The sequence below is a fragment of the Cynocephalus volans genome, chromosome 4 (genome assembly GCF_027409185.1).
Source record: "Cynocephalus volans isolate mCynVol1 chromosome 4, mCynVol1.pri, whole genome shotgun sequence".
In the NCBI taxonomy this organism is placed as follows: domain Eukaryota; kingdom Metazoa; phylum Chordata; class Mammalia; order Dermoptera; family Cynocephalidae; genus Cynocephalus; species Cynocephalus volans.
Window position 1 is genome coordinate 42,297,924 of NC_084463.1, and position 10,913 is coordinate 42,308,836.

Here is a 10,913-nt window from a genome sequence, read left to right on the forward strand (position 1 = left end):
GACTGAATTTATCTTACAATTGATGTTCTGGGATGATAATGGAAAACACTTATTACCGAACTGCTACTTTCATGTTTAGTAATTTTTAAAAATCACTGGCTTTTATAAAAATTTCTTCCAATAGATCATAAGAATCTATAAAATAGCGGGAATTTCACCAAGAATGCATATAAACTATAGGTGCAACTCACGAATAGGAGCTGCTCTATTGTGGTGGCCAATAATACTGTGTTAGGTCATGAAATTAGTATCTCACGGTGAACACTTGACTCTGGGTGCAGACTGCGTATTTAAAGACAATCGCATGGTCAGATAAAGCAGCAGCGATCTCAGGTGTACACGGAGCGATCGGCTGGAAGCGCCCCAGTGGTTCTCAAGAGTCCTCCTCCTCGTCTTTAATTTCGGAAATTCTGCCTATAGATTTAAGGATTTGGGCAACAAGATCCAACGTTTCGGCTCCGGAAACCGGCCGCTTTACGGCAGCGCGCGCATTGCCCCTGACGACGCGGAGGTGGCGCACGGCCACGTGGCGGTTGTGCTTCCCACCGACAGGCGCAGCCCCGCGGCCGCAGGGCACCGTTCTCCCGCACACGGTGGGAGACCCGTGCCTGGAGCAAAGTTATTTCCTGTTTCAGTTTAATGACGCGATTTTCTGCACTTACAGCCTGTTTGGCTGGAGGTTCTGCTCCACCTGCTGGACCACCAATTCCAGGCCATGGCAGTTGCTTTCCTCCTTGATAACTTTTGCTTCTAATCCCCGCTCAAGCGTCCTCACCATGTCTGTTTGAGGTTCAGAGAATCTCTGCACCTCAATCAGCTTTCTGCTTAGCTCAGAATTTTCATCTTTCAGTGCTTCGCACCTTATGTGCAGTGTCCCAGGTGCTGGTCTCCCAGGGACTCTCTATGTGCCACAAAGTCTGTGCCAGGATTCCCTGCTGGCAATGCCCGAAGGAAACGTGAGTCAGTGTCACTCACTGTCGAAGGGGACGGGGACTGGGATGGAGACTCGGGCCCTGCCAGCTCCAGCGGGATGGAGAAAAAGGAAAGGTAAGTGCTGCAGTGTGACATGCTGGCGGTGACCGTCGAGGAGTTTCTGCTCCATGGCGGATGGCAGATAGGCCCTGTTCCACGCTTGTCCGGGAGGTAGCCAGCCCTTGTAAGCAGTTCTACTTGGAAAAATTGCTGCTCACTGTTTGGGAGTTGTGCTCAAGTCCCAGTGAGTGCCTCGAGCCGTCCTTATAATAAATCCTACTTGTGGTCGTGTCCTCTTTTGACAGTCGGAGATTCTTGGTTTTCAGAAACTCTTTAAAGGAGAATGGATTTGCCTCTTCTAGATCTTCAAGTTTGTCATTTCCCAAGTGTGTCTCATGGGCTCCTGATGGACCTTGCTTAGTACATTTCCCCCTTCCACAGCCCAAATCCGTATCTTCCACGGAAGCTAGCACCAGACTAGGAACATAGCACGTGAACTCCCACAATACAGAAGAAGTGGGAGTCCAGGTGCCTGCCATGAGGGCACTCACAGTCCAGCTGGCAGAAACAAGATCCCGGCTCATAGAACACTGGAGCATCAGGAATGAGGAAGCTTTAGTCTCGGGGTAGTGGGGTGACGCCTGGGTAGGGCGGGTAGCCAGACGTCACTGTAGCCTACAGGGCTGGCCCTGCCCAGCCGTGCAGCAGTGATGCCACGGCCCGCTCCACCCGGCCATGGCCCCCATCACCTGCCACTTCTCCAAGCCTCTTGCAGCTGCCTGTTATGTTCTTCTTTATCCTCGATAATTACCCTTGATCTGAAGTCTACTTTGCATGATATCAATATAGTCACTCTATTTTCTTTTAATTAGTCTTTGCATGGGATATTATTTCCATCTCTTTACATTTAACCTGTCTATATCATTATATTTAAAGTGGATATCTGGCAGGGAACATGTAGGTGAGAATTGTTTTGTTTTGTTTTTTAAATTCAATCTGACAATTTCTGTCACTTAATTGGTGTATTTAGATCATTTACACTTAATGTAATTATTGATATGGTTATATTAGGTTTACCATTTTATTGTTTGTGTTTAAGTCCTCTGATTTTTGTGTCTTCCCCCTTCCCTGCCTTCTTTTGGGTAATTTAAATAATTTTAGCCCTCCCTTTTATTTTATTTCATTATTTTGTTGTTATATAAATTTTTAATTAAATTAGTGACTTTTTGACTAATTTGACTTTGTAATTTTTTCAGAGGTTGTTTTATGAATTATATTACATATTCCCTAATGTATAAATCCACTTTTATTTACTATTTTATGGGGTTTTTTAAAAATGTTTTATTTGCTATGGATATTTTTATTTATCTTGCTTGGTCTATTTAAAGTGAGGGTTAATATATTTGTTATTATCATTGTTCAAAACACTATTCTTTCAATGCACTTTGAATAAAGGTATATACTATATTAAATTAATAGTTTACACATTAAATAAAAAGTATACATTAAGGATTTAGTAAATAATTAAAACACTCTATGTATGTGTTTACATTAATATTTACAAAGCAAATGAGATAACTTCTTGCAGCATGGAAAAGCAAAATGATGCAGCATGCTTTTTTAATTCACTAACTAACTAATGGAAATACTGCTTAAGATAATTTGTAATTAAAACTTTTAGGTATCAAAAACAAATTGGGAACTCAAGTAAAGATGGTTAAGCTGGAAGCTGACACTCTGGTGGCAGGGAGCTGAAGACTGGGGGCAGGAATTTTGAACATACATGGGGACAATAGACTATGCTCGAAGCCTGGATAAGTCACAGAGTGACAACTGAAATCCTCCGTAAATGTTGGGTCTCCAAAATACAGCACTATCCTCATAATATGAACTAAAAATATTCCTGCCCGGTGGGCCTGGTGAAGCAGGAAGGAAATGCATCATGGACATAGAGATTTGAGAAAAAAAGAAAAATGATTCCTTGTGAAGAGTCAAAATCTCAAAGTTGTGTGGTAGGGAATCAAAATTTATTCCATCCACATGCGCAGGAATCCAAAAGATGAGAAATTAACATAAAGTGGTCCTGAGCAGTTTAATTCCCCTGTGAGAACAGAAAGAAAATTTAAATCTACTCCATAGAAAATTTTCTCTCTGACAGATGTAGAAAACTTCCATCAAAACAAACAAGAAACAACCAAACAAATCCATTTAAACTGAGTTTACAATAAAAAAAGAATGTATCTCAAGAGAAAGAAAAAAAATTGTGATAAAAAATTACACACATAACACAGAAAAACTTCTCCCCCCAAAATAAAAAACAAGCAAGCAAAAAAGCCTGTCTGAAAATAGCATAAGGACATGTAATTTAAAATTATAAAAGAAGTTTTTTCTACCTAGAAATAGAGTGACACTATTTTATTTTTATTGGTTATGAATATTCATGAGATACAATGCTGATTGTCACTCCTCATGCCCATGATGTGAGGGCCAGATTCATACTAGCTGTATACCCATTACCACAAATTGCATTTGTACCCCATGTCCCGCACCCAATTATCCCAACCCTCCTCCCCCTCCCCTTTTCCTCCGCACTCCACCTTGTAGCCCAAAGTAGAAGCCTAACAACACTATGCCGCCCTTAGTTTCCTCCTTTACGTTATAGTCATCATGTGTATTACATCTGTGCACCTGAAACACTCAACCGACAATACTATAATTTTTTATTTCAACGCTCATGCATATTTAAAAGAACTTAGAAGAAAAAAAGAGTCTAATCTATTTACCCAGACATTTACTATTTCTGTAGCTCTATCTTCATTTCTGAAGTTCCAGGTTTCTCTCTGGTATCTAATTTGTTGGGAGTCTTTATGATGAAGGGATGTTTTATCAAATGCTTTTTCTGCATCTATTGAGATTTGTTTCATTCTGTTGATGTGATGTGTTACATTTACTGATTTGCGAATGGTGAACCATCCTTGCTTCCTTAGGATAAATCACACTTGATTATGGTGTATAATCTTTTTGATGTGCTGTTGGATTCTTTCTGCTAGTATTTTATTGAGGACATTTGCATCTGTGTTTGTTGCCCTTGCCTGGTATCAGGGTAATTCTGGCTTCATAGTATGAGTTTGGTGTCTGGTATTTGAGCTTATTTTTGTAGAAAAGTAAGCACAAATAATTTCCTTTAGACTTTTAAAAAAATTTTTTCCTAACAGCAGGTCTGATGGTGACAAATTTTCTAAGTTCTCTTTCATCTGAGAATATTTTTATTTTGTCTTCATTCCTGAAGGATATTTTTCCTGGATATGGAATTCTGGGTTGATAGTACTTTTCTTTCATCATTTAAAAAAATGTGTGCTACTTCTTTCTCGTCTCCATCCAGCTTCTGATGAGAAATTACTGTCGTTTGAATTGCTATATCATGAGTCATTTTCCTATGGCTGCTAACAATTTTATCTTTGGTTTTTAACTGTTTGATTATGTATCTATGTATAGTTTTCTTTGAGTTTATCCTGTTTGGAATTTGCTGATATTCTGGAATCTGTAAATGTATGTCTTTAAGTTTTCAGCCATTATTTTTCCAAATATTTTTCTGCATCATTCACTTTTTCCTATTCTCCTGGGATGCCAATGACATAAATATTAGACTTTTCGATATTGTTCTACAAGACCCTAACTCTGTTTATTTTTTTCAATATTTTCCTCTATGTTCTTCAGATTAGATTATTTCTATGGATCTATCTTCAAGTTCATGGATTCTTTTATTAGTCATCTCCATACTTTTATTGAAATCATTCAGATAAATTCTGATTTCATTCATTATAATTTTTAGTTCTAAAATTTCCATTTAAAAAATGTAGTTTCTATTTGCTTGCTGAGAACTTCTTTTGTTTCATTGATTTCAAAAGTGTGCAACCTTTTTTTTTTCCCCCAAAGTACTGTCTTTACTTATACCGAGAGCTCCCAATTTGGTGAGTAGTAGGAGGAGTGGGAGAGGTTCCTTTTTCAATCCAGGGATCTCCATCATGTTGGTTTGTTGTTACCAAACACACAGACAAGTGGCGTCATGGATTTGGTAACTGATGACAATGTTTAGTCTCTCTCCACTAGAGCAACAAGGTGAGTGTCAATCTCTGCTTCTGTAAGAATCCTGAATTTAGGATTTTCAACTGTAACTAGTCCAACTTCTATTTGTGAAAGTTTGAAATCCAATTGATAGAACAGTAGACAGGCATGTAATTGTACTTTCCACTGCCTATTCAAATGTCCAATCAAATTTCTTCTTCACTTTTTTTTTTCAGGGAAACTGATTGACTCAGCTTGCTTAACTCCTGCTGTGTGTGGTGGTTTTAAACCTACAGTAGTAACCTGAGGGCCTTGTTCTTCATCTATACCAATTAAAATCATACAACAACCAAAAGGGCCCATTTCAGCATTCTGTGTGTAGACCTGAGAAATAACAGCAATTGTTTACACAGTATGTCCACAGGAGTCTCATAGCCATACTTGTACTTCCAATTAGCTGCCTCATAGCGTGCCCACTGTACCTGGGATCTGCTGTCTTCTGTCATTCATGTCATCACACAGCCAATGTTTTCAGTTATCTTGAATAAGTGCTGGAATCCAATAATTTATCAGGCACTTGCTTCTGTGTGAGAATTACTACATAGTCTTTCCCTCTGTCACCTACTGATGTAAGCCACCCTGGTTAATAGCCTTAAAAGCATATTCTACTTGGTAGAGCCTGCCCTCGGGTGAAAAAATGGTAGCATGGCAATCAAAACCAGCTCTGGAACTACAGGACATGTTAGTTGACCCACTATTTCGAACACAGCCTCTAGGACCCCAAAAGCAGGCAACTTTATCTTATGGAGCATGGTTATAAAAGCTGCTTTAGTATCTCTGGTAATTTCAATATCTGAATTATCTCAGAGTTCACATTTGTTGATTGTCTTTTCTTTTGAGAATTGGTCATATTTTCATGGTTATTTGTATGTCAAGTAATTTTAGATTATATCCAAATGTGGACGTTATGAACATTATGTGTGACTCTAGAGTCTCAGGAGACTATATATATTTTTTGTTTTGGTGATAAATAAACCTAATTAAGTTAAGAATGCAAATTATGAATTGCTTTCTATGCACAATGCTTTCAATGTCTGTTCCATTTTCAAAGCTCTTGCTTTGAAATAATGGCATGATTTCAAAACCAGAAAATTGATATTGGTACAATGTGTGTGTGTAGCATTTTATCACACATGTAGAGTCTTCTGTTTGATTCTGCCCTACACATGCACCCCTCAAGTGTTAGTCTGGGAGCTGGGTAGTGTTTATAGTTCAGTTCTCACTGCCTTTGCTGTGCTTCTTTGGGTCTGTTCTGTGTGTGAACAGTTTGGGTGTGAGCCCAGGACTTGTGTCAGTTTATACACAGAATTGAAGATGGCTTCTCCATTTCTCTTCTCTGTTTGGTTTCCCTTACACACTCTGGCCACTTTTTCCAGTTCCTCTGGGAAAGAAAAATAGGTTTGTCCTAGAGTATTGGCCTCTGTGCTGCTGCCCATTTTCATGCAACTGAGGCCACCCTCAGTGAGAAGCAGCAGGAGAAAAGGAAGAGATAAACTAGTCGGGATTTCCTCTGTGCTGTCCAGCTCACAGTGACCTTTTTTTCTAGTCTTCTAGCCAGAAATAGGATTTTTTTTGTGTTATTGTCTGTCCTTGTGATGGAGTTCTGTGACTCAGGCCATCCTCAGGTAAAAGAGGGAAAAAAGCCAGGAAACTCACCAGTATTCCCATCATGCTAAGTTTTGACTTTCCTCATCAGTCTGCCTTTTATGGTTTACTTTTCAGTCTTTGGATAGTTGATTTTGGAATCATGTCCAGAGTTTAAATTGCAATCAGTGTTACATAGGCTGTAACAGATTTATTCCATCTTGGCCATCACCAGAAACTGGCTTTGAGTAATTTTTACTTTATTAATTTGACATACTTGTAGATTTCATGTGAAGTTGAAAAACTGTACAGATAGTTTCCATATACCATTCACTCAGTTACTCCAATGCTTATATAACTATACTTTACAAAATTATACATAACTTTCCATAGCTGTAGTATAACATCAAAACAAAAAACTGGCATGGGTGCAATATCTGTATAGTTCCGTGGCATTTTATCACATGTAGGATCATGTAACACCACCAGCACAATCCAGATGCAAAACTGATCCATCACTACAATGATCTCCGTCATGCTACCCCTTTATCATCATGCCCAACCCTTCCCTACCTCCATCCCTAACCTCTGGAAGCCACTCATTTGTTATCTCTCTCTATAATTTTTTCATTTCAGAATGCTATATCAATGAAATCATATAGTATGTGACGATATGAGATTTTTTTTTCATTCTGCATAATTCCCTTAGAATCCATCCAAGTTATGTGTATCAATAGTTCGTTCTTTTTAATTGCTGAGTAGTAGTCCATGGTAGTCCACAGTATGGATGTACCAGTTTCTTTAACCATTCTCCTATTAAAGACATTATAGTTGTTTCTAGTTTTTGGTTATTACAAATAAAGCTTCTACGAACATTCAAATACAGCTTTTTGTGTGAGCAATTTCTATTGTTTTTATTTCTCTGGGATAAATGCCCAGGAGTGTGATTGCTATGGCATATGGGTAAGTATGTGTCATATGGGTAAGTAGTTACAAGAAACTGCCAAGCTATTTCCAGAACACTATTTTAAATGTCCATGAGCAACGTATAATTGACCCAGTTTCTTCACACTCTCGCCAGCATTTTGTCTTCTCATTATTTCTTTTTATTTTCACCATTTTGATAGGCGTGTAATGGTATCTCATCACAGTCTTAATTTGCATTTTCCTAGCAGCTAACGATGTTGAACATTTTTTCCATGTGTTTATTTGCCATCTGTGTTTCCTCTTTGATGAGATGTCTTGTTATGTTCTCGGCCCATTTTCTAATTGGATTGTTTGTTGGTTTATTGTTGAGTTTTGAGAGTTGTTTACATATTCTAGATATCACTCTTTTGTCAGGTATGTCTGCAGCTTGTCTTTTCATCCTCTTAATAGGGTCTTTCACAGAGAAAACTTTTTTAATTTTGATGAAATCCAATTTGCTATTTGCTTTCGATTATGGATCATGCCTTGGGCGTTATGACTGAGGTCTCTTCACCAAGCCCTAGGTTCCAAAGATTTTCTATGTTTTCTTCTAAAACTTTTATACTTTTATATTTATATTTATATTTATGTGCCAGGTTTGGTTAATTTTTGCATACGGTGTGAAGTTTAGGTCAAGATTCATTTTTTTTTTTTTTGCAGTCTATGGATATCCAATTGCTCCAGCACTGCTTGTTGAAAAGACTGTCCTTTCTCTATTGAGTTGCTTTTGCACCTTTGACAAAAATCAGTTGGCTGTACTTGTGAAAGGTTGTTTCTGGGTTCTCTACTCTGTTCCCTGAATCTATGAATCTGTCCTGTAGCCAATACAACACAGTCTTAATTAACTTGCTAAATTGGAAATCTTAAACCTGGATAGGCTGACTCCTCCCACTTTATTCTTTTTTAATATTGTATTAACCATTTTAATTCCTTTATTTTTATAAATTCTTGAATAGAATAGAATAATCTACACAAAATCTTCCTGGGATTTTAATAGGAATTGTGTTAAACACTTTGGAAATAACTGAAATTTTACTATGTTGAGTCTTTAGTCCATAAATATGGTATTTCTTTCCGTTTACTTAAACTCTTCCTTAATTTTTAAAAATCAGACTTTTGTAGTCTTCAGCATACAAGTCTTATACACCTTTTTAAAGCTTTACCTCTAAAAATTTATTCTGCAATTGTAAATGGCAATGTGTTTTTAATTTTGTTTGCTAGATGTTCATTGTTAATATATAACAAACAATACAATTGAATTTTGTATGTTGATACTGTACACTCAGACCTCACTGAACTCACTTATTACTTAAGGAGGTTTTTTGGTTGATTCCTTGAAATTTTTCCACATAGGCACTCATGGCATTTGCAAATAAGAACAGTTTTATTTCTTTCTTTTGATCTGTTTGCCTTTTATTTCCACTTCTTGCCTTATTATGCTGTGTTTTGGCACTTCCAGTATTATGTTGACTAAGACAGTGAGAACAGATACCCTTGCTTAGCCCCAGCTGAGGTAAAGAGAATTTAGTCTTCCACATTAAGTATAATGTTAACTTTAGATTTTTTTAGTAATGTTCTAGTTTTCTGAGAGTTTTATCATGAGCAGGTGATGAATTTTGTCAAATAATTTTTCTGGGAGAGAAAAGAACTATGATTCCTAAAGGTGAGAAAGGGGGAGAGAGAAGGGAGTTAATGAGAAATTGGCTAATGGGCATGAGGAATGATTGTTTTGTAATAATGAATATGCTAATTATCCTGATTTGATCATCACACATGGTACACAGATATTGATGTTCAACTCTGTATGTATAATTATGTTTCAATAAAAAATAATTTTTTGAAGTTATTCATATGATTATGTGATTTTTCTTACTTAGCCTGTCAATATAATAATTTACACTGATGGATTTTCAACTATTAATCAGTCTTGCATCCCTGCATAAACAACACTTGGTCATGGTGTATAATCCTTTCTGTATATTGCTGAATTCTGTTTGCTAATAATTTGTTTAAAATTTTGGTGTCTATTCATGATGGATTATGGTATGTAGTATTCTGTTTTCTGAATTTTATTTGCTAATAATTTGTTTAGAATTTTGGTGTCTATTCATGATGGATTATGGTATGTTCTTTTCTGTTTTTTTCTTATTCCTCAATCTCTCTCTCTCTCTTTCTTTCTGTACTCTCTGTCTGGTTGTGGAATCAAGGTAATACCAGCCTCATAAAATAATTTGGAAAGTGTTTTCTCCTCTTCTATTTTCTGGAAGAATATGAAATTGATTTTAATTCTTCTTTAGATGTTTGGCAGAATTTTACAGTAAAATTAACTGGACCTGGAGATTTCTTTTTTGAGAGTTCTTATATTGTGAATCCAATTGCTTTGATGATTATGGGGTATTTCAATTACCCTTTTCACAAGGGTGAGTTGTGGTAGTGTAAGCTTTTGGAGGAATTGCTTCATTTCATCTAAGTTGACAAATTCATTTGTCTAGAGTTGTTCATAGTATTCCCTTATTGTTATTTTGATGTCTGTAGGGTCTGTAGTGATAGCCTTGTGTTCATATTATTGATATTATAATTTGTGGGGACCTTGAGGCATCAGGAAAACATGTATAATACAGACTCATGACTTATTCAGTAGTGTGTTGTTTACTTCCCAGATATTTGGAGATTTTCCTGTACTCTTTCTGCTGTCGACTTCTAGTTTGATTCCATAATGGTCAGAGAATATACTATGTATAATTTCAATTATTTCACATTTTTGAGTTTTGTTTTATGAACAAAGATATGGTCTATCTGAGCACATGTTTTATGTACATTTGCAAAGAATGTGTATTCTGCTATTGTCAGGTGGAATGTTTTATAAATGTCAAATTAGATCTCTTGGTTGGTGGAGTTGTTAAATTCTTCTATATCATTGCTGGTTTTCTATTTAGTTGTTCTATCAACTGTTGAGGAAGGATGTTGTAGTCTCCAGCTCTAATTTGGATATTGTTTATTTCTCCTGTCAATTCTATCAGGATTTGTTTTGTCTTATTTTGTTTTTGGTGGGGTTGTTATGGGAATCTGAACCAGTGACCTTGGCGTTATAAGGCTGTGCTGTTGCCAACTGAGCTAACTGGCCAGCCTATTCAATTCTATCAGTTTGAGCTTCACACATTTTTCAGCTTTGTTGTTTTGTGACATAACGTTGCAATGTCTTCTTGGTGGATTTATTTTTTTATCGTTATGTATGGACCTCTCTCTCCATGGTAATTTTCTGTGCT

At 36.9% G+C, this 10,913-nt stretch overlaps 2 pseudogenes; both read right to left on the reverse strand.

Annotated features, from left to right (window-relative positions):
• Positions 1-373: 373 nt before the first annotated feature.
• On the reverse strand, positions 374-1,709 carry LOC134376055 (endosome-associated-trafficking regulator 1-like; annotated as a pseudogene).
• Positions 1,710-5,064: 3,355 nt separating this feature from the next.
• LOC134377213 (proteasome subunit alpha type-6-like) lies at positions 5,065-5,778 on the reverse strand (annotated as a pseudogene).
• Between the last annotated feature and the right edge of the window lie 5,135 nt (positions 5,779-10,913).